General features: G+C 34.5%; 1 pseudogene; it reads left to right on the top strand.

Annotated features, from left to right (window-relative positions):
• LOC128241287 (calcium/calmodulin-dependent protein kinase type 1D-like) overlaps window positions 1-25,034 on the top strand; it is a 54,563-nt pseudogene extending 29,529 nt beyond the window's left edge.
• The last annotated feature ends 1,187 nt before the right edge of the window (window positions 25,035-26,221 follow it).

Genomic DNA, 26,221 nt, shown 5'->3' with positions numbered 1-26,221 from the left:
AAATTTACATTTTACTGACCGTTCCAAGGCGCTACCTAACAATTCTTGATAAACATACCAATATATACCAAACCATACCAATATATATATATATTATGTATATATATAGTATTTATGCACTGTGCTGTTTGTAGAGTTGCGTGCTGTTCTATGTTTCTTGTCTGTGAATTTGTGTCTTTGGCGTTGCCCATTGCCACTAAACCGGGTTTATGTTCAAACTTTTTGCTACTGAGCATGTTTCTGTAGCTTTTTGCATCTTATAGGGAAAGAGCACAACATTTCCCCTCAGTATTTCAATATTAGGGTAGCACATGTAACATTTATATCATGCTCTTTTGTCTTACCTTTAAGAATTGATGTTCGGCATACTCTTCATCAAAGGTGTCCAAATGGATAACCATGTGTGTAGAACAGCAATTCTGAATGATTGACCGTTCTGAGGCCAAATGACAGTATTTGACTGTAAATTAACAATACATAAAGGCACAATCAATCCTTTGCTTGCTTTCAAAATATAGCGGCGTCACTTTTAACAAAATAAAGGAACAAACAAAAAATGGGAGGTTTTTAAAAATGTAGTTAATTTCTCAAAGTTGTAAGAAAATATAGAATATAAGAGTTGGCTGACGGCCTTGTTTTTGCCCAAACTGAACAGTATACACATTCATGTTTTCTCGGAAACACTCGTCAATTTAAACAACCTAGAATATAGTGCATGTACAGTCGAGGGCTCTCCCACAGCGCTACTAGAACCCCTCCATCCGTAGATATATGCCAGAAAGGTCCTTCTACGTACTCGAACAGATACAGATACAGATATTGATCGGTCATAGAGCAAATATTATTATTGATGTTTTATATAGGAAGACTTGTAATAAATATAAATACACAATTACAGACCTTCGAGATGGTGCAAGTTTTAAAAGTTCAAAGGGCTCTTGCTATTGTTACAATATGTCGTGGCCAAACCGCACGGTGGTGTCGAAGAGGCATTAGGAAGTATAAAAGGTGGACATTTAACATCACTAATAGCTAGCGAATGGCGTGTCTTATGTGAAATTGAAAACGTCGTTGTGTATTCGAAGAGCCAAACGTCAAAATACTTCTTTACCACCCGGATAACCCAATTTAACCTTGGTATCCTTGAAAATTGGGGTGTATTTGTGAAATATATGACAAAACCGATGATTAATCTTAAATTAAAAATACAAAGGTCATGTTCAGTGCGAATAAATTACTAAACAAATAAATGCCACTCAAAATCAGAAGTAATAATTTACGTTGTCGTATTATAATTATAAAACATATAATTATTTAAATGCACGCTACTACAAACGACTCAAACACGGTATTAAATATTTACGATGAATTCATTGTCATTCAATAGATCCTCAATACCTCCTTATACCAATGCATGTTTTTACTCATCCTCAATGCATCGTGTATAAAAGTAAATATTTGACAGACACACTGGTCACAAAGATAAACTTAAGTTGTCGTTTTTTGATTATCAAATGTGTTATTATTCAGGGCGGATCACCGATCATCTGATAGATGCTCTATGAGCTCAAGTGAGAAGTAAACAATGCTGTATTCACAGGGACTGTAAGGATTTTACTTGTTTTGTTATAAATAACCTAAGATTGCCACAATGAAGTATCAGTGTAACGAGTATTTACATGTCCATGTCTACAGACATCAACATTTTCTGATTTATTATAAGAAATGGATAATCATCTACTCCCCTAGGAAACTCACCAATATTTATTTAAAAAGTATTCGGCTTGCTTTTAAATTCACATTCACATAACAACCTTAAGAACGTATTAAAACAACGTGGTCTTTTAATGTGTACTATTTAAAACCGCATAACACCATACTTCGCATTTTTGTACCCCGGCGCAATGATTATTTTTAACATGTCATGTAAAAAAAAAGATCTGACGATACCTCATTTCGATTTGTGGTACTTACGTATGTAGTCTTGTCATGTGGTTTATACGGGCCGGAAGCGACAGGCATTTGCGCATTCTACGGTTCACATACACAAAGCCTGAACGGGGATTACTTTCAAGCAGCGGTATGATGGACCTTCACATTTTCGGTTCAGCTAGATGGAAGCAGAAAAGGTTGACAATTTGACCAATATCCAAGGTCCAACAGCCAATGGGAATTCGTACGGCAATACCCAATTTTTCTACACATAATGTATACACACTACGTTTTCACGTTCGTGAAAGTAGTTTTAACAAACATAGATTTATTATATGCTTGCAGCAGATTTATTTGAACCCGACACTAGCGATCTGGTGGCTTGTGTCACGTTCAACCTTTACGACCTTAAGCGATTAACTAGTGAAATGAAAATAGAACTGCACTGTAATACGGTACTCTTTCAAATAACGCGAGCGCGCTAGGGGTTGGGAACAATTTCATCGACCTTATTTCCAAAATGACGTAAAGTTTGCACACAACTTTGCGCGTTTTTTTTTCTGAAAAAACAGCGATTGTTTATATCCTTTACATGTACATAATAAAAAATGAGAGGACAAATAACATTGGACCTCTGACTTAAACCCACATTTTTTTTAAATTGTTGCTACGTCACTTTTGGTGCATACTTGTTGTAAAACATTACGATCTATCTTCTTTGCTGTGGCAAATAGTAAAATCGGTTCCTTACAATGTAGCGTTTTAGTCGTAGCTACCTTCGATATTAAGCATTGAATGCCTTAATGCGCTTTCGACAAAAATCAGAAACTGAAACATGTTTAATGTTCACTTTCGGATTAGAATATATGAATGTTTAATAATTCAATTAAGATTCGATATCGACCTAATTCATTTATCAGTGAGTTAATAAGCAGTGAAATATCGTTTTAATATATGTCACTGCATGACCAATTTGTCCCGTTTTGTTTCATTAAATTAAACGTCAGCGCGCACAGAGCTGGACAAAATATCAAGGACCTTAATTTCCGACATGATGTGACGTTATCAATAGAGTTTCTGTTTAAGAACCTGTTAAAGGTGTTTTAAGTATAAAACAGATATGAAAGAAATCCTGAATTGTGTCTTGAGGACACGGATACCGAAACAATCTTGAATTCATCATATAGTTATCGCTTTGAAAGTTATTAAGCCAAGGTCGACGCAGTGGAATGTTTAAGTGCTCTTGACACTCAAAATGATCTCGCTAAACTCAATACCAACTTTTTAGAACATTTGCTGACGTGAAAAACGAAAACTTATTTTGACAGTTCACTAACGACTTATTTTGGTATGTTTTTTTCCGCATTCAATTTATTAAAGAATGGAACATTTAAAAATTATTTTAGCATGAGTTAAAATATGTACAAAACTTATTTTTGTTCGATTTAAACATCATTCAAATAAACGTATCTTAAAAGTCACAATCTTGCCAGTAGAATAAAAAAAACCTCATGTCCCGGCCCATTTATAAAACTATTTTGATATGCGGGCATACCAACAGTCAAAATAACATGTCTATGTTTACACGCAACCCCTGCTTTATCCGGTGTCTGAATGAGTCCTTTTCGCAAAGCCGCATGCATAGGGCATAGCCTGTTAAGCGAGTTGTACAAATGAGAAGTTTTTATACTATACAAGTTTGATAACATGGTCTGCTGTTTGCGTTCCGTCCTGAGGCCGATTATAACCTTCCTTATGTTTTCCCATGCACCGCACCAACATTGTCATTATTATTTGTTTAGTTGTGTCAAAATAGTTGAAGTGAATGTCAAACTATTTGTATTGTATATCCGGGAGATTGCCTGCAGGATCAAAGCGTATTTGCGGGCACTTTCTTAACAATAGAGTCATTGACATGCTGAGACCGTAAATATTTGAAATTAACATTTTTAGTGCATCTTTTCAACGTAGGCAGTACAGAGTTTCACTTTGTATATGCCAATGACTTCCCTGTAATTATTTACAGCTTCTGCAAGAGGCGTTGCCCTTTGCTACCGTTTGAATAGAATTAAATAAATATTAAATTTAATGTGACCGAAAGTGTCAATATGTTTGCAACTCACACAACATTTTGTCTAAATAAGGTAATGTTGTCTTGCTGCCGTAGAAACCTTTAGCATTGTGCAGTATAAATTGTCAGGTCGGGCCTGTAGCGCCTTAAAGGCTGATTGAAAAACGTTCCACGCACACCTGCGATCTACTTTGCCAAGATGTTTCGGGAAATTGTTTTCTGTGCCATGATGTTCTGCGGCGTTCAGAGATCTGGTATGTTAAAACATTTGTTATTTTACTTTAAATAATTATTCTTTAGAAACAAATAAGGATGTTGAAAGGCCTTCGATTAAATGATTTCTTAAAGTCAGCGGAGTTACGCAGAACTCAGAGTTGGTTCATATCTTCTTTAATGAACGAGTGCTTTTGTTCAGAAATCGGGCAATTGGTAACACAAATAAATACAATCATATTGTATATGGAATTGACATAATGTTACCAACAATATATGCTAAAGAAAGCCGAGCTAAGTTGATTTTTAATTGCGTAATATCATATAAATTTCAATCGCTTGTGTTTTAGTAAGCTTCTTTTTCAAACTTTGTTTTACATGGAGCGATGAGGTTAAAAGTATTTTCATGGACTCTATGCAGACGTTTGATACCGTGGATCATAAGCAAGTTTAATGTATTGCATTTATAAATTAATTTAAATTGGCTTTACTCCAAAATACTCCGATAATTTTAAGCCCACGTTAAGAGCATGTTACATAATGCTATGTTTTAAATAAACCATTCATTCAGAAAAAAAAACGATCCAAACAAACATGTTTATTATTATGTCATTACTTATGAAATATGAGGCATGGAACGTACTGTGACTATCCTGTAGGCGCCTTGTTTTTTTTTAATTATTAGCCGTGGGGCGCATCGGGAGTTGTTGTTGCGAAGTTAAAAGAATCCGATATGAGAAGATTTGTAACTGGCCGTAAGCAAGCTTACATGTTAAAGTCAACATTGTATGATTTTTTCGTTCGTTGTTTCTTTATCATTAGCTTCTAGAGGTGGTTGGGACAAAACTGTAATTATCTGATAACCCACGTCACCAGGCAAACACGCGGTGCTTTGTTTAAACCTCACGATTTAAATAATGTTGGTACTGTTGCTTGTGCGCATCCAATCCGTGTCGGACATATTCGGGTTATGTGGAAACAACATTAGAAAGACTGGCAAAAGTTATATTTTATGAACAATCAAAGAACTCAAATGCTAAATGTAAAGCATACAGATAATGAGTTTTATGACCTTATCATTTTGATATAGTCTTATTTTTTGCGATTACGTATCAAATATTAGTTCGTGTTTATTTCAATGTAGAAAATACGATTATTGAAATGAAGTCTTTTTTATAAACCGACGATATTCTTCTTAGAAATACAATCATCTGTGTTATCAAGTAAATATGATCATAGTGTCATGACCAGTGACTAGCGATATAAATATTTATATATAATTCATTTTTGTTTTGTTAGATTAATCTAACAGATGTCCTGTATTACCTCATTCTATAATTCTAAGACTGTTCGAACACTTAATATTAGCTGTTCATGTTCATTCACTGCTGGATTTTTTTTAAATAAAATGCATATAATAAATTGTGTGCAGAAGGAATTTCGACAATCATAGATTTAATAAAATAAATAATTGTGTATTTATAACAATGTTCACTCTACAATTGTATAATTATGACGAACATTTACTGAAAATTCCGACCAAAATCAGAAGGTTTATCTGACATGAGAGTCCAACGGGAGGCACATTTACCCCAACTCAAGACCTTAATGGTAAATTTAAACAGGTGGCTTTTTTGCGTTTATATGGCCAAATTTCTCACGAGGATAAATTTGCTCACGTCATATAAACGGGGTCTAAACATTCACACATAATATAACATAAAATTACAAAGTTTCTTTCGTGCTTAGCATTTCAAGCAATTTACATGAAGACATCAGTCAAAATTTACCCCTTATCATTGATAATTTATCACGTATGCGTATAAACATGGCGATCGAGGTTTATAAAAAGAAAGACAACTGTTTGAATGCATGCAATAAAATGAAATAACATTCGACTCGTTTATGGCAAAATTAAGAATAAACTTTATACTTTGTTTCTTATGAAATATCTCAAATATTCAAATATATACATTGGTATTAATACACATGTTTGATTCGATATATTTTTCAAAGCCATTGATAAACAAATTTAAATTAAACTCTCATTAAGTTAATTGAAATATGCAAATCGGCGAAACTGAACAAATGGTATCTTAAACAATGTAAAATGTGGAATTTGTTAATATGACAGGGTTATTTACCGTTCTGAATTGGATGCTTTACATACAAAGATGGATAATTTCTGACTCTAAAAATAAATAGCTTTTAACATAAAGGGTCGTCGACAAAACTATCTTGGTACGTACAAACAAGCAAATGCGATACCAACTATTTATTTTACAACAGAGATATATAGGATCTGTCATGAGTCGTCATATAGTACACAATTGTATTCAACGAGTTCAGGAAATGTGTTAGAAAGCGAGCATTTTGATAAGCTCACTAAAATAATTAATATTAAAACGAGTTGAATACGATTGTGTACCTCGTAAATATATGATGACACGAGTATCAGATTTTTAAGTAAATACAGTGGGCTGCAACATAACATTTCGCTAAATAAAGAAATATGATATTACGTTATTAATAACTTTAATTAACTGTTTAAAATGGATATGCTTTACAGTTTCCATTTGTCACGTACATCCAATTATCGTGTCACCTATTTTTCCCTAATAACCACTTTGCTCAATCCTGCAAGAGAAAATAACATTTTTATTTGATGCACCTGTTGCTACAATTTTTAAATCAAAACTTGACAGTCAAAAATAAATCTGAGGCGGTTATGTATATAGTGTTTTTCGGACTATCCCACTTGTAAATTATATCGGATCATAACATATTTTCGAAGATTGTGGTCGAAATATATGTAGTTTGTTAGAGAAAGTGAGATTATAACATCATTTTTTAGTTTCTGATACATGCGTGATCTGCTTGTGTCGAGGGTCTCACGTTTAGTGTCTGTTAGCCTTAGTCATACGTCTTTCAAATGTGGTCTTCGTTTAATATTTGACAACTGATCTTAACTCTTTTGTGTTCAATTTGTTCATAAAGCCTCATATCAGTGAACTAGAACATAATAATTTTACAAGTTAAAATATTTAAACTGTTTGCATCAGTGCAATGGAAAGTAAATTGCAAAATTGACACACAACATGTTTCCATTATACTTAATACGAATTGTATAGAAAAAGAATGTTACTTTATTAATATGACATCTTTTTTAAGGTTGAGTTGCAATCTATACAGAACAAGTTCGCGGCGCTCACATTTACCTTGCTGGTTTTTGTCCCATGTTTTATTCTGTGTTAGATTAGGTGTGTTCACACAGAGCACGGTCTGTTCAACGCGTCGTTATTAAATAAAAGTCGTTACAATTCAAAATGCACCGTGTCATTATATACTTCCTTTTCTGTTTTGACAAAAGGTTATAAAATAATGACAAGTTGTGTTTGTATTGCATTTGTCATTGCATTTGTCATTCAAATCCCCGGGAGACTGTCTGCAAAGCAAATGGGTCGAGGAACAGGGATGAAATAAAATACATTTCCATTCACTTTCTTTCCAAAGAAAATAACAGCTTAAGCATGAGAATGTAAATATTCAAACGTTTCATCTTCAAAACGCATACAATAAAGTATTAAACATTGATCTGTATTTTTTTTTCGATTTTAATTTCGGGAAATTGTTTTCTGTGCTTTTGTGTTCTGCGACGTTCAGAGATCTGCTATCTTGAAAGATTCTGTCTGTTATCTTGCTCTAAATATAACATAAATACATACACATTAAGGAGTTGGAACGCCTCCGACTTAGTGATATCTTAAAGTCAGCAGCGTTTTTGTGACGAAGAAATCATTGATGAATATAATCTACCTTAATAAAAGAGTGACTTTGTTCAGAATTCGGGTTGAACACAAACAAAAACAATTATAAACTATGAAACTGACCTGCTATTACTAGCATATAGCACAAGCAACTTCTTTGATTTTTAATCGAGCATCTTTTTCGAATGCTATTTTTACACGGAGCGATAAGGTCTAAAATGATCTTTATAGATACCCATCAGCGAAATTAACTTGTATTTTATGAATGAATGAATTAAAATTGCTTAACTCCGAATGCTTTGATACTATTAAGAATTCGTTTACAGAATGGTACAGTATGCATTGTTTATTTTTTTATATTCCATAAATTAAGAAAACAAACATTCTGAATACGCATGTTTTTTATACTATTAAGAATTCGTTTAGAGAATGGTACCGTATGCATTGTTTATTTTTTATAATCCATAAATTTAGTAAACAAACATTCTGAAAACGCATGTTTTTTGTCATGACGTTACATTTGAACTTAAGAGAACAGTTACATATCCTTAGACCATTAGTTGGTCGCCATTATGTTACAAGTTACGTGGAAAGTTTGCAATATACCACGGCGGCAGCGAGGGTACCGTGGCTATCTGGCGTGACTCATTGGGTTCTTATTAAGCCGTTAAGCGCATCGGGAGTGCCAAGTTAAAAGATTCCGATGTGAGAAAAATTCTAACATACCGTAAGCGTGTCATCATACACGTTAAAGACAACATTGCACCGGTCCAGTACAGCCCCAACAGAATTCGGGCTGATATCGTATGATTTTGATTTTATGATTTTAGAACTAACTGTTCTGAGTTTCAGGCTCTTCAGATCGTTTAAGTATTCTACAATCCAATATACACGTGTGATTCAATACCTTATCTGTCCCTCACGAGCTTCATGCGATATTCACAAATCGTATGTGTATCTGACGGCTCCCGGTCGTCTCCAGTCCTAGTACCATGCAACGTCCGCATGAAATCCTAGGGCACCCTTGTATCTTACTAACGGGCCACTTGCGATTGAAGTTTCGAAGAAAATGATAGGGCACAAGGCGGGTACCGATTCACACCGTTGCCGAAGATCACTGACATACCTTATCCAAATCGGCAAGAATAACAAATCGTACAGATCAGTTGGATAGATAATTGTAGAATTAGTCATTCTTTATTTCAGGTAAAGATTATTTTTACCTTAATAATAAAACACGAATTAATTCGAATAACGTTTTAAACGAACAGAAATGCATTGTTGTGAATAATTTGACCGGATAAACACTTTTAGAATATAAAAACAACAACAACTGAAAGGCGACGACAACACAAACTATCATTATTAACGTTCAGGAAAGTCAGTTTTATCGAACAAAGGTTTTTTTTTATATTGAATAAACATAAACCATCAAAATAACAACACCATATACATAAGAATTGGTTAAATAAGTGTAGAATAAGAAAGAAATTTTAGAATTAAAATGGAAACAAAATCGAAATGTTCTGGAGCGTGCGTACACTTGTACTGATGTTTTTAATTAAAAATTAACCAAAACAATAATTTTTAATAATAATCTGACGTTAAAGCAATATCTAATCTGCTTGCGTGAAGCAGTGCACTCATTGATAAAATTATTCAATCAGATTGAAATAATGTAAGACATAAATATATATATTGTAATTGAAAAAAAATTCACTACGGAAACAAACCTGTATATAATATAATTTTACAAGATAATTTTAGGCAATCTCAGCAGTGGAAAATGACCGCGCCGATTTGAAAATGAAGGAAACAAAGGATAGTCGAAGAGTGAAAGTGGAATCTTATTTTAATGTTTCTCAGTTATTTTGACCAAACTAAAATCAGTTGTGCCTGCATTACTAGAGTCGTTACTCCGTTTTCATGACACGCGGCGCTTTGTCAACGGATCTTACCAAACGACTTGTTCTTATCTTTGGAAGGGATTATCCGCCAGTTAATACATGCTACTTTATGACATTTCTTATTTTAAATTGCAATTGCATTCGTCTAAATGACAGGTGCCTTCGTGCAATTGCTTCGTGCCTTTTTGTTATTGACAAACGCATTTGTCTATGTATACAACTTTAAGTTGCCTTCACTTTATTGCTTAGTGTTAACGTCTAAACGACATCAGACATGTGTCAAGTTCTTACATTTAAATAACTAAATAACTAAATCGTGTACAAAACTACAATTTAACTATAAATACTAAATAACTAATAGTATTTATATACTGTAATGAGACCATTGAAAGCTAAATTAATATTCATAAATAGGAGTATGCATTTGTCAAAAAGCATATAGACGATAGACGAATGCATATAGACGAACGCAACTAAACGAATGGAATAAGAAGGGAACCAGTAAATATTAGTATCCTGCGTCAGCAACATTAAATGGGAATGGAAACCAACTGCTGGTACCCTTCTTATCCACGGGAGAGCACTCTCGCGACTATTTATACGGTTGTAGTCACAGTTTTCGTGCAGGAGCTGTCAAAAATATATCTAGAAGAGTTAATGTAACATTATCTGACCCTAAAAATTTGATATTGATTGATGCTATTTTCTGCTGATTATTTTTTCCTTGATGTTTTTATTCGGTACAGAGCTAGACACATATCCAAATTCTAATCTGCTAACATGAAGGAGAATAAAAGTTGTACACATAGACAAATGCAGTAGTCCATTACAAACACGAACGAAAGAATTGCATGAAGGCACTTTAAACGAATGCACTATCCATTTTAAAAAAGAAATGTCATAATGCAGCATGCATTAACTGGCGGATAACCCCTTCCATACTTATCCACACTGTTCCCCATTCCACATTAGGTCACCAATCCTCGTACAAGCTGTGTGTTTCCGCATCGCGTACGTTTAAACCTACGATATAAATACTGTTGGGACTAGTGCTGTGCGCATCCGATCCGTGGTGGAAACAATATTTGAAAGACTGGCGGCTGTTTCTACTCACTACAAAATCTCATTGAATCATACGATTAAAAACGACTTATAACATTTAGAAAAACTCATATATGTCCTGTGTTACCTTATATAAATGGTTTGTGTTATGAGTTTAATTTCAGTCTATAAATAATTTAGACATAAAGGATCGTTGACAATAATATCTAGGTACATACTGACATGCAAATACAATACAAAATAATATTTATTTTTAAATGAAAATATTTAGGATCTGTCATAATTCCCCATTTAGAACACAATTGTAAGTTCATTGAAATTTGTAAGCAAGCGAGCATTTGAAGGTCTTTTGAACATTAGATGAGTTAAAACCTATGTATACCACGATGTTTTACGAATGTCAGATCATTTTATCACTGGCCCCTTTGTGGTATTAAATAACAAACAATTACGTACCTGTTTAACCTGCGCTAATAATGACCTGACAAATCAATTTTCCGAGCTACATGCATTGCCTAAATATAGTACCCGGTAGTACTTATCCGGTAAGAATCCGTGAAACAGGTGACGTCACATCTGGTAAGATCCGTTTTATGAAAATATCCCATTTTCTTCTAATGATGTAATGAAAATTAACCACTAAATTCAAATTAGTTTTTATCACCAAGACAAAAGGAGACATAAACGTATAACTTGCTGGAATTTATGCAATATTTGGCTGCAATACACATGAAGTGCTTTATAAGTTTCGTGTAAATTAAAATAAATACACAATGGTAGCATTTAAACGTGCTTGAAATGACATTCAAGTTACCCGTCAATATGATTTAAATGATGTTACTCAGTTTACGCCAAGACATCGTGGGCTGCAACACAACATTTCCCGATATAAAAAAAGAAACAACGTTATGAATAACTTTAATTGACTGTTTAAAATGGATTCATTCTACAGGTTTCATTTGACACGTATATCCAACTATCGTGCCACCTATTTTGTCTAATTACTTATCATTTTGCGAGAGAGGGAGCAACATTTTTATTTGACTCACATGCTGCTATAATTTCTGACTCAAATCTAAATGTAAAAAAAACTTGTGCGTCTATGTATATAGCTTTTTACCTTTAAACAGTGTTTTTTCGGCCTTTCGCACTTATATGTGATATTGGTCCACACAATATTTTCAAAGATTGTGATCGAACTATATGTAGTTAGTTGACAAAGTCTTGTCTGGTGCATGGATCATCTGCCCTTTTTCCGGTTTTATGAATTAAACTGATTGCATCAGTGCAATGTAATGTGAAAGTACAGACTTGACACACAAAATGCTCTCACTACACTCGATACTTAATGTATATAAAGGAATACTGACGCAAGAAACATGCACCCATTTTGATATAACGTTCTTGATGTATATTGGTATAAAAACAACAACATATGGCTTTCAAACATTACATTTATCATAGAATTTGACTTTATTAATAAGAAAGTATTTAAGCATAAGTTGAATATTTAATTGTCTGTGTTTTCCCCTTTGTTTTATCCTTTGTTTGCTCAGGCGTTTTAGGAAAAAAAAACACCGGCGCAAGGCACAGTCTGTTCAGTGCCTCGTTATAAATGAATTGTCCTAAAAATTCAGATGCATCGTACCAACACATGTTTTTATTTTTGTTGTTTTGGGGTGAAATAGGCATTGAATTAATAACGAGCCGTGTTTGTATTGCATTCGTCATTAAAATCCCCGGGGACTGTCTGCAAATCTAATTGGTCCCGGAATACGGATTACAAAGTGTTCTTTCACTTTCTTTTAAATGAAAACATTGTCAGGCTGAGACTGTAAATATGTTTAAAAAATCATGATCAAAACGCAGAGAGTGCAGTGTTTAACCTTGCACTTTCTTTGGAATTTGTTTATTCCAGAGTCTATTTGGTATTTATTGATTGTGCATGCAAAAACAATTGTAGCCCATTGAAAACACATTGAATACAACTACTCAAATATTAAAGTCAATGTGTCCTCAGGTGTCAGTTTGTTTGCAATTAAAAAAAGCAACAATTCACATTAAATATGTCTAAATAAGTTTATGTTATGTCTTGCTGCCTTAGAAACCATAGCAGTCTGCAGTTTAAAGTATGAGGTAGGGGCTGTAGTGTTGTACCGTCTGATTGAAAAACGATGCACACACAACTGCGATCTACTTTGTCAAGATGTTTCGGGAAATTATTTTCTGTGTTATGGTGTAATGCGGCGTTCAAAGATCTGGTTTGTTAAAAGATTCGCTACTGTAATCTTACTGTAAATAGTATTATCAAATAGAAAACGAAAAGAAAAAGTAGTTGAAAGACCTTTGACTTTATGGTATCTAAGAGTCAGCAATATCTAGTAGTTTAAGGTCTACTTTAATAAACGAACTCTCTAAAGAAATCAGGTTGATAGAGTCTGCAGATAGAGTTGGGATCATTGAAGTACTTGGGGTTTACCTAAAAGTTTATTATTATTTGTTTTATTATTAAGTTTCCTCAAGTTAATGTATACTTTGATAAGATTTACCTTTGACGTTTTTTTCTTTATTAAGGGTTGTTGGGATAAGAGTGAGGTTTGTGCACGTAAACTGGTTTAAGCCCCAAGTAAATTTACTTTTTACTGACCGTTCCAAGGCGGTACCTAACAATCCTTGATATACATACCAAGTGTTCTATATATCGTATCCACTGTGCTGTTTGAGGAGTTTTGTGCTGTTCTTCCATGTTTCTTATTGGTGATTTTTTGTTTTTGTGTTCTATGTCTTTGGCGTTTACCCAGTGTCATTAAACCGGGTTTATGTTTAAACCTTTTGCCACTGAGCTTGTTGCTGTAGTTTTTCACATAAGTATTGAAATAAACAAACAAATACAAGTATATAATATATGAAATTGACATTAAATTCCAAGCATACGGCACAAGTTGTGTTTTAATTACCGACATCTTATGAATTTCAATCGCTTGTGTTTTACTGCGCCTTTTACACGGAGCGATATGGTCCAAAATAATGTTTATGGATCAAATATAGACCTTTGATACCATGGTCCGAAAGCGAAATTAGGCTATCTCAAACAAGTCAATTAATTCAAAATTGGTTGAACTCCCGAAATACTCCGATAATATGAAGGGTGAGCTAAGTGCAAAGCACAATTACGCATTTGTAGATGCTTAATTAATTAAAAAAACAACATTCGGAAATCGCATTTTCATTGCATTAACGCTACATTACTAAAACCCCAGCATCCAACCTTCGGTTCGGTTGTCCTAAGTTGTCCGGTTAGAGCACCCGATGTTCACCTAGGCCCGCGGTGTCTATTCCCGGCCTGGGCGTATGTGAGTTTGGTCTGTGGTTACAAAACCGGACAAGTGTGTTTTCTCCGGGTACTCCGGGTTACCCAACAACAGAATACCACATTTTAACGCGCAACATCATGCCCACGACAGTGATTAATAAAAGTTGCAATGACTTGTTTCACAATCATTGTAAAATAAATAAGTTTAAACCATATCTATCAGTTCCGAATAAGGTGCCCGAACAGGCCATATTTCGGGTATTATTTGCAAATCTCACGTTGGCATCATGGCTAGCTGGTTGGCGCCTTTGCGTTCATACCTCGCCGTAAGGCGCATCGGAAGCTTTTAGCACGGATTTAAAAGTTCTGCTCTGTCGACCGTAAGCCCGTATATTCACGTCGGAGATATTCAATGGACACCGAACGGGCCCAATACGGCCTCCACAGTATTCGTGTGTGTGTCGTTTCATTGTGGGACGAAATTTCGCACACCTCATATCGAACGACTCTCCTACGACCTTAGAATGTCCGCTAAGTTTTAGCGATACTCCTTCGGCTTACACACGTCAGGAAAAGAACAGTTCCCGCAGAAAATTGCACAGCTTTGTACGGATTCCACAGATCCCTTGGCTCAAATCTCAAATTTCCAAAATCATAGAAAATACGCCAAAGGTAGAAATACAACTGTAAGGGCCCGGAGGATATGTGACCGTAGCATAAGCCATGCCCTTACTCCACAATACGCATAATTTACAGTCCTTTTGTGTAGGTAAATTGTTGCTGTTTTAATGTGAAGGTAATACTCCATCGGGCCAAAAAGATAAGTTTTCTATATAGGCACATTGTTAAGATTTGAAGAAATCGGAGATAACATAGGGAGCTGTATTAAATTGATATTGATAAGGCATGTGAACAATCTTTAATAAATTTAAAAATACTCAATTACTAAATTCGTTCAAGAACAGCACTATCCTCATGGCTAAACTATTTAGTCATTTTTACTAGACGTTTTTCCTCTTTGTTTTCAATGACGTATTTAGTGTTCTAAGAAATGCTTAATTCAAAATTTCGCAAATCAAATCAAGTACACTAACCGAAAACCAAAAAGTGCGATGATGAATCTTTTGCCGGAAACAAAATGCTCAAGTAATTTAAAATTCATATTTACTGGTTTTACATGTGCCTTATTAAATATCGTTATACATATAAAATGCTCAGAGATGACAACTTAGACTAGTGTTACGCGTGCATGACTAATTTAGCCGAGCATTCAATGAAATAATTTGTCTGTATGATTATTACTTAAGGACGAATGATTGCAAACAATGTTAACAACACTCATTGGAAATCAAGTAACAAAAATAAACAAAACAATCTCTTTAACTGCCATAGAACGACCGGCAACAAGATGATTTCTCAAGCAATTTATCAATAAATTCCAACTTAGATTGTAAGTGATATAATTCGAGTGCATAATATCTTCTATTCCAATCTGTATCTTGCAGCAATTTGATTTTAATGTGTATAAAATTGTTCAGCAATATTTATGTCTCAAACTACATAGCCGAACATAAAATGAAATACAATCACTGTACATTAATACCGAAAATATGAGATCCATATTATGGACTTTGGCTTTTTTGATGTTAACGTTTATTTATACTGAACTCATTGTCATGCATATTCCAGATTCATATATTTGGGCATTTGCTCATATCGCCATATTAATTTCATTTTGAATTCACACATTATTATACCGTGTTTATGCATCTCCAATAGAAACTGAGTATTCTCGTTTTTCTTTCCAGAGGCAGGCGTAACTGAATGGACAGCACCCGGAGCTATAACTAGCGGAAATGGCAGTTTTACGATTCTAGCCGGAGATGCAATAGCAGAAGACAGTCCTGCTGGGACATCCCTATTTAAAGCCACAGCAACTGTTAGCGGTACTGCATTATATGCTCTCATTGTTGATGCGAGTGGTAAAGGAACGATACATCAAACCACTGGCGTAGTGTCCTTAAAAACCGGCCAAACGCTGGATTTTGAAACGAATACGACTTTAACCTTTGAAGTTGAGTACGTATGTATTTTATTATTTCATTTTTACTTAAAGTGTCTTTTGTTTAAATGTTTAATTTTACTGTAATTGGACAAGGATTAGGTTGAGTACTCATCAATGGGGTAATACTCTCAAGGAATGACTCTATCGCTGACCATTCACAGGCGGTAACTCCAACATTTTTTAGGATATAAAAAAAATATGTTTTCCTCCTATATTCACGATATTTTAAAAGTCACTTTATTTTATATCTTACGTAGTTTCTATTAACCTGGAAATTCGAAAAAAGTTATATGATTAATCGTTTTCTAATTCTTATAATTTAAATTGATGCCAAATTTTATACTTTCAGGGCTACTGATAGTGGAGACAGCGATGTTGGAACAGCCACCATAACCCTCCCTATTTTAAACAACACAGCACCAGCCTACGCAGAAGCACAAATCACTGCATGTGTTGAGGACAGCTCTGGCGCTGGTAAATTATACTCCGAGATAAATTAGCTTTCATTATGCGTCTGCTGTCTGGGGTTGTTTCTTAGAATAAGCCGAACTGTACACACCATGTGACACTGACGTCAAACTTAAACAACATTTGGACCATTATTTCGGACATTTGTCGGAACTTGAGTATTCCCATTTTTCCGTTTTCATTGACTTTTATGAACTAACAGTTACTGGCAGATACGCATTTGAACATAATTTTGTAAATTTAAGCCTTCCATAATTCAATTTTCAAAGCGTTAGTTTAATTATCTTAGTTTCATTAAGATACATGAAAACACACAAAACATATTATATATAATATTGGGTTTTATATATGTATATACATATATATATATAAATATGAGTGTAAGGATTAAGGAGGTAGCTAGAAGCTGGTATATTTCCTTTCTCTATTACTGACGCCGTTTAGCAAAACTTACCATTTTCTATCACATGTGGCAATTCTTATTAACAATAGAGCACTTTTTTGAACTCCTGATGAAGTTTAATAGTGTGCAGTCTTATTGAAATATAGAAACTTTAGGTTTAACATTGCAATATAATTTTAGACTTTTAAAAACCTTCTATGAACTTGGATCCTTGTATTCTTTGAATTCATGTCTATAGTTAACAACAATCGTGCATCATTTCAGACACGTTGGTGGGCACATACACAGCCACAGACGCAAGCAATACCATCGCATACTCCATCAACTGTGAGTTAAACTTTCAAAAAATGTGAAACTCGTTTTTGTTTATTTGAATATTTTACTTTTATCATTTTTTCTACCAATAGTGTTAACTCAGATTTATCAAGCTCATTAATTAACATTGTAATTCATACCGGATTAAATAACAAACAAGCTGAGTTTTTCAATTACAATACTAAACCAATCATATATCTGCAAGCAAACCATATTGCAACGGATGGTAGCTGTATATAACTTGGTGAAATGAGGCCGCATTTCTAATCAACTGGAAGCTCGATGATGTTGCAAAAATATGCAGAAATCCCCATTAAAATTTCGCGGTCAATGTAAGGATATAAAAACTGTACAATGTGTTCATTTTCAGCTGGAGACACCAATTCTGAGTTCGTGTACGGGACAGATGGTAAATTGAAAGTGGCGACCAGCAAGACGCTTGACAAAAGCACAATGGCAACCTACACGTTGGTGCTTCATGCCGCTGATGCCGAGCCTCTTACCGGATCAGCAACGGTGACGTTGAGCGTCGAGTCAACATGCAGCGGCGCGAAAGCCTTCGGTGCCATGTCTGCGTCTGTGCTTATGTCTGCGATTGTTTCTTATCTGATATAAATAAGTGGGTTCTAAAGTTACCGAAGAGAATATCTTTCAACAAAGCTGATATTTCAGATTAATGTGAACAACTAACAATCATTAACATATTATGAAATAAATCAAACATAACATAACATATGGCCAATAATCCATGAACATTCTAAAAACAAATCGATGCTTAGTTTTTTTAATTTCCAGCTGTTATTTTGTTAAAATGTCTGCTTTAAATGAATACCCTATATTATTTAAAAAAATAAATCTTTAGTGATAAATATTTTAATTTTGCATCTTATTATAAAAACCTTCAGCAAATACCATAGGTTATGCCAAGACATATTTTCATAAAATAGTTCTCTGAACTTACGAGCCAATGTAACTTAAGCGAGGTTGCGAAACTCTTCGTATACGTACAAATGCTATACCTTCAAGTCATGGGCACAATTGATGAGTTATAAACGTGTAGCTGATATGAATCCTACTCCCATTGGTTTGAGAAAGTTAACGCAAACTCAGTATACACACGGTAACACTGGTAAAAAAATGAATCCAATCACAAGGAACGCGCACCGACGTCTTTGAGCCAACACGTACAAACAACTTAGACACCAACTGCAACATTTAGTGCAACTACACGCAGTGTTTCGCAAACGAGTTGTAATCTCTGTTTTATCTGAAGTGATGTGCTGTATACCCTCAATATATACTTTTATTATTATACCTTGATATGTATTTGTGATCTTTGTCCAATGACATTTTTGTTTCTTACGCATACGGTAATTGTATTTTGTTAAAAAAATGTCAACTGTTTAATCTATTATAATATCATACGATTCAGATTTGTAAACATAACTTTTTATTAAAATTTAGTTGCTTGGATAGCCACCATCCAACATATGTGATACAAATAAGACAAACAATTTGAATTCAACTATTCGGCTTTGTACAACCGATTATGAGTTATATTACCCATATTTCTTCTATTAAAGTGTGTAGTGTGTATACTAATTTCGGATGCCAGTCAGAATTACGGAAATTGTTTCGATTTAAAAACATTCAAATTACTTCTTTTGGACAATGTTATGATTTTCAATTATATAGCCTAGGTAAATCCAACATGAATTACTGGCACAGTAACGACACTTGGATTTCTTAGAGCAGTACTTTTACGTTTTGGTCACTCTCGAGACAATTTCTTCTCTGACAAGCTACCGATTGTGTGATACAAATAAATGATATATAACGCCATTGAAGTTGTTTTTTTAAATCCAACCATTCCGTTCTTACGAAGTACAACTGGTATATTCTGACAGGAAAACAGTGAAATAATGGGCACTTATGAAATAACAAGAATATGGGACAACTGTAGATAGTAGTGCATTCACTGTATGATTTGAAATATACACACTTAACTGAGGAATGAGTTATCGAAAACAAAGGGCTAGTTTGGTTAGTTTGCTAACCCCATCTGTGAATTACCAAAAGTCCCCTCATTATGTAACACGATCAATACTTAAAAACTACAGAAATACTGTGAAAAACTACAGAAACAAGCTCAGTAGCCAAAAGTTTAAACATAAACCCCGTTAATGGCACAGGGTAAACGCCAAAGACATAGAACACAAAAACAAAAAATCACAAACAAGAAACATGGAACAGCATCACAATTGTATTCAATGTTTTGTGGACATGCGTGTTCTTTTGCTTGAGCGCAAGCAAATTTGTTCCTATTATGACTTTTAAAGTCGTACGGTCCTTCGTTTAGTGATTTTTTACCTGGTCATTCGGGGTGGCAATTTGATACAAAATGGGATAGGGTGTTCTGTTTGTGGGCTACTTTGTCCTACATTTCGACGACGGAGCCATTGTTTTGTTGGTCGCCCAAATGACATTGTATTTGTCTGATATTGGATTACGAATAGCCTGTGCTGTCCTTGAGCAATAGACAAAACTAATTGCTATTTTGAAAAATATTTAAATACAAAATAACACACCGACAAAATGCCAAACAATTGATTAAACGATATACAACCCTCCCACGTAAACCAGGTCAATATTTTCATAAAATGTCCCATGCAGAATAATTTATTGTTGTACATGGATTTATGTGTAGGGGTCATTATACTTGAAGTGCGAGTTAAAAGTTGAAATCACAATCACGGTTTTAAGAATAACCTGATCAGGTATTACATGAATATTCAATTGTATAAAATAAGCACACTCAATGAGAATAATGTTCAATTCCATATCCAAACTATTATGGATAAATCACCATGGGTACCTCAGAATACAGCACAGTTGTCTGGTACGACGTGGCAGATATTATATCTGCTCTTCAAGGGAAATTATAGCAAAGAGATTGCGTATCTAGATGGTTACCAGGCTTTTTTTTATTCTGAGAACAGCTAGAACTGTCGCAAAAACCTGCATATAATAATACGGATTAACAACAAGAATTCGAAACAACTTTAAAAGCATGTATGCTTACCGAGTACGTAGTTATGAGTATACGTGGCAGGTTATAACGGAATGTATAATAATGCTAAATATGAACTGGCATCAGCCAACATAAAAGTTTGATTATTAACTTAATTGGTCGGCTGAAACATAAATAAATTGCAATGGTAATTTAAATTAGACAAGGGCGCTTTCATGTATTTTCATTTAGGGATTCAACCAGGTTTGAAACAGGGCATGTTCTACAGAAGTAGGACTGGGGCTAAAGGAGAAATTAGGGCTGTGTGAAATTCTGAACTGAAAAGTACACGTTAGGAATTGTGTTTAATTATAGTTTTAGGTTTGGACGGCTAAATATGTAACGTTAATATTTATATAAGCGATGGCCACGAGTAATGAAATTGGTACTCGAGTACTCGGAAAATCTTCCAATCGAGTACTCGGGTACTCGAGTACTCGGAAAACTTGAATTGGTTTTCGAGAAAGTTCATGTGTGTATCAATTGGCCATTTTTCATCTTGAATATCGTGTATTTTGTATATTTCAAACAGTTGTGACTCGGGTACTCGTTGCCATCCCTAATTTATATAATTAAAATGAATAAGGTGTAATGAAGGAAAAAATAAATATTTGACTCTCTTAAGCAATTAATTATATGAAAGCAGACGGACGCCCAAGCTAGCATTGAATTCAATGATATGAGAGCGAATGGATGCTTCCGACTTGGACTTGGTGCTGCTACTTTGAAAAACTCTATAGCTAAAACCCTATTTTTTTGTTCTGACATAACCAGAATGATATGTTGCATTTGCAAGTACCTTATACTTGACCAATATTCATAAGGTGTGTTTCACAGGCACAGGCGACGAATTCGTTTCAAGCTCAATCGCCTTTACAATAACCACCGTGTCACCAATATACATACTAACTTGTACAAACGGATGTTGTGGTTGACCCTCACCATTGTTAGCGGCCTTATTTAACACAATTAAGAGAAGCTTCACTTCGTTCAGTCGTTTATATCCTACTGTGTATGTAGGTTTACCAATCCTATCAGTTCGTCGGGAATAGAGCACGAAACGAATAAACAACCGACCCCTATTCGGGTAAAACCATCCTTTATCCAAGAAAACATAAATACACATATACAAGTATACCAGTGCACTTGTAGAAGTACCTGCAATGTTATGAATGCCTTTCCCCTTCAAATGCTTCAAAGGTGATGAATCATGCGCATACGCAAAACCGTTGTAACGCATTCCATTTCTACATTGAATTACAACCGTCTTGCACTAAGCTCGCGAACCATATTCTTTTATACACACTTAACGATAAAGGCAATACTGTCGTTTTATTGAGGATTAACATTAAATTATTACAAATTTTGTATTTGTATTTTGTATGGCCACACAGACTCAAATACTAACAATGTTTATATTTGAAAGTCACTAACAAGCTTTATTCATTTTTGATCATTTGATAGGAGTCATATAATAAATTTCAGTTTTAATTAAGATCGTTTTAAATTTCAAATTCTGCTTCAAGCTTTTAAAAGTCCATCAGCTTTCGTTCACTACCTTGATTTTCGGACTAACCATTTAAGTATTTTATTTAATCTAATTGCTATGATCGATCAATATACTCAATGGCATTTGGCACGTGTTGGTATTTCAACTTGTAATGCAGTTAAGTACGGGGAAATACTCAAGTAAAGTCCACTGCAGAGTGTGGAAAGGGTTATCATCAATTTAAGTACCATGATGATATGAAAGATAAATCATAATTGGGTATTTTTGTAATTTGAGTCATGTTAAAAGAAGTGATCAAAATCTGTTTCATTACCGTAGCCATTGGAATGAATATTCCTCATTACTGGGACTTTCGATCATTGGTCTTGAGTTAAAAGAAGTGACCACTAACAAATATTGAAATGACATGCGTAAAAAATACAGAAATATAATTTCAAAGTATCATTATTACAGAAATGCTAGTCATGACTATATTTTAAGTTCATAGCGACAAATTAACGGCGGCAGGTATAATAATGCTGATTATGAATTGGCATCAGCAAACAAAAGAGTAATTATTATCCATTTCGGTTATCACAAAAAATATCCGATTTGCAATGCTTCTTAAAATGTGCTCAGGGTGTAAATAGCTGCGACCGCCGAGGTATTTGTTCCACGGTCAGTCGGCTTTACAGTACCAATCATGATTGTCACTTAATTCATCAAAACTTGTACAAAAGAATGTTTTGATTGACCAACAACCATGAAACGGGCTTTTTCTGCACACTTAACTGGAAACTTTTAAAGGTGGATACGTCTGCAATCTTTTATTTTAGTAGATTAACATCTTTATCTGACCGATACATTTTGATAAAAACTTCCTCGGGTTTTGGGGCACAAAACATGAATTTTTCGAATCCCTTTTCCATAAAAACGTAAAACATACAGGTACATTATTTAATGCCACATTGAATCACCTGAATGTTTAAGGGTAGCTGCCCTTTTCAAACTCTACACACGTGTCGATTCAAGTCAAGGAGTTTCCAAGTAAATCGCATTCCATATGTTACACAATTAAAGCAATCCTGTCGTTTGAGTGGTAATAAAAGTTGATAAACATTTACTGTTTTTTATTTTACATTTCCACACGTATTTATTACGGTATGTCTATGCCTTTTTATGCCTAAACATTTTTTGTTTATTTTTCCTTTCTTTTTTATTCTAAATATTCAACAATGTTCATGTTTATACCTTGCTTTCCAGTATCCCATTGCAAAAGTGATTTCATCATTAATTTATGTTTTAGATAAAATCGTTTTCAAAATTCAGATTTTGCTTCAAGCTTTGAACGTACAACACGTTTAACTACCTTCATTTTTAGGGTTGTCTAATGCTTTTGTTATTGAGCGATCAATAAACTCAATGCATAGGGAACATGTGTGTATAAATATTATGACCTTCAACTTGTTCGGCGGTTAATTAAGGGGAAATACTCCTTTTTAGTCAATGGAAAGGATTGGAAAGGATTATCCTCACCTTCTACTACCATCACAACGGTTCATAATCTGATTAAATACCATAGTTATATGAATGACGATTCTTCCTTACTGGGACATTTAAATTGACACCCTAATTCAAAATCAATACATACACATGTATAACAAACATCAATTTTGAGTGATAAACCTTTAACTACTTACTAAATAATGCATATATGGAAAAATAAATATAACTGATAACAAGGATGTAACCCTGTATTAAATTTAAAAAAAATATAACTGATAACAAGGATGTAACCCTGTATTTAATAACAGAAAACGCAAACATATTAAATGATTGGTGAATGCTTAAAGATTTTTGCGAATCCTGCCTGCTCCGCGGTATACTGCGATTTGTAATCAGCATTTCATTTTTGTCTTTTTATCTTCACTTTACCTCCAGTTTAACTAATTTGAATAAGAAAAACATCACAAAAACAACAGTTATCGTAAATAAAAAGAACTGTACCAGGACAAGCGGGCGTGTGTCAGCCAAATGGAAATTCGACCTATGTGGTGAAGTACGTATTCGGACGGAATGATTTCGGATGGAAAATCGACAAACCGTAAAAAATGACCTTTCAGATTTGTATAAACTTTCTTTATCACTTCTATTGTGCGGCGACGTTTCGCTTAACATTGGACCTTCTGGTAACAATTCGAATAATATTTTCAGTGTTTGCCTAAAAAATGTACGCAAATATCATCATATTTAACTTAACTGCACCTGTCGTCATAGGATTCATAAAAAATGTTCCCAACTAAAGGAAAGAAACAATCAAGATCTTAAATCAGTATCAAATAATAATCTCTCTGATAACTCATTTACATGTCCTCCGTGTGCCATATGCCCTGAATATAACAATTGCTTTTGTTTTTCAGACTCATTTTTTATCCTTACACCAGAGAACATATTAACCCCAGCGACGAGGTGGACCAGGATTATCTGCAACTGACAGTTGCAACCAGTATTTAGATATAAATGACTCTTTTCAACCTATTCCAGATCCTGAAGCAGACTGGCTACAACCTGGCGAAGACACAACAGCGGACACCACAACCCCTATGCCTAATGATTCTGTCTATCTTGCTGCACAAATAGCGACTTTTCAGATTTATTCGACAACCTTAAAACTCTCAGAAATAAAAACAATAAACGCCAGGTAGGTATTTAATCTACCTAAATATTAAAAGCATACGGTACAGATTCCATGAAAATTCGTACAATCCTTGATGATAAACTTTTAGATCTGGTCGTAATTGCTGAAACCAAACTGGATGAGAGCCTCAACAACAACTTCTTCAATGCAGACGGATATAAGTTAGAAAGACGAGATCGCAACTGCCATGGTGGAGGACTGATGGCATTCACCCGTGCTGATCTCCCCTTCAAACGCCGCAGGGATCTGGAGAATGATTAACTTGAGTGCTACGAGCTGTCACTCCAGAGGCGGAAATGGGGTATTCTGTGCTTGTATCAAAAACCGTCGATGTCAGATCCAGACTTTGAAAATTATACTTCCAAGTGTTAGGACAAAATGTTGATAGCGTTTGAACATAATTATTATCTGCATACGAGACTTGAATTATGACTTACTGAACAAAGAAAAATGTAAACATCTTCATAACATTTGTGATAACGTTAGCCTGGAAAAAACTATCTCTTAACCTATGTTTTATGAAAAATTGCCGACCCACACTTATTGATGTCATCCGCACCAATGCAAAGTCTTCTATGTGTAAAACTGTTAACTTTAATTGCGGCCTAAGCGACTGTCACAACCTCATAGCTAATAATTTAAGGGAACAATCTAAGCCATTTGTGAAAAAGAATGTCACTTTAAGGCCATACAAGAACTTTGACAAAAAATAATTTAATGCACATCTTTCTCATGTACCGTTCCATCTAGCCCATACCTTTGAGGACATGAACGATATTTATTGGGCTCACGAACACCTATTGAAACAAGCATGCCCCAGTAAAACAGAAAACCCCAAAAAGGAATCCACCACCTTACATGAACTCTACGTATCGTAAACTAATTTACAAGGCTCGTCGAGCAAGAAACACCTATAAAAGAAATCAGAAAATTGCCAACTGGTTAAACTACACTTATTTCAGAAATCTCAAAACCCAGGTAAAAAGAGAATCGAGCAAGAAACACCTATAACAGGAATCAGAAAATTGCCAACTGGTTAAACCACACTTATTTCAGAAATCTCAAAACCCAGGTAAAAAGAGAATCTATACCTGTTTATTTCCAAGAACGTAGTAGTGGAGGACCCAAATCTAAGGACTTCTGGCCGACAATTAAACCGTTTCTCTCACAGAAACCTACAAATAAATAAGATTACCCAATTCTACTCAAAGACAACATCGGGAATTTGGTTTCTGATCAAAACCTGGTGGCCAATAAAATGAATTCATTTTACACTAATACAGCAGAAAATATTGGAATATCTGGAACTCAGCTTAAATATAAACACCCTAGTCTTGACAAAATAACGGAGAACTGCAAAATATCCCCTGACTTCACTTCATCTCGGTCACCGATAAAGATATTGAAAAATACATTGACAGGTTAAATCCCCAAAAAGTTACTGGTAT

The sequence above is a fragment of the Mya arenaria genome, chromosome 7 (genome assembly GCF_026914265.1).
Source record: "Mya arenaria isolate MELC-2E11 chromosome 7, ASM2691426v1".
Lineage (NCBI taxonomy): Eukaryota > Metazoa > Mollusca > Bivalvia > Myida > Myidae > Mya > Mya arenaria.
The sequence above is the reverse complement of the archived record's forward strand: the minus strand, read 5'-3'. Positions and strand labels throughout refer to the sequence as shown.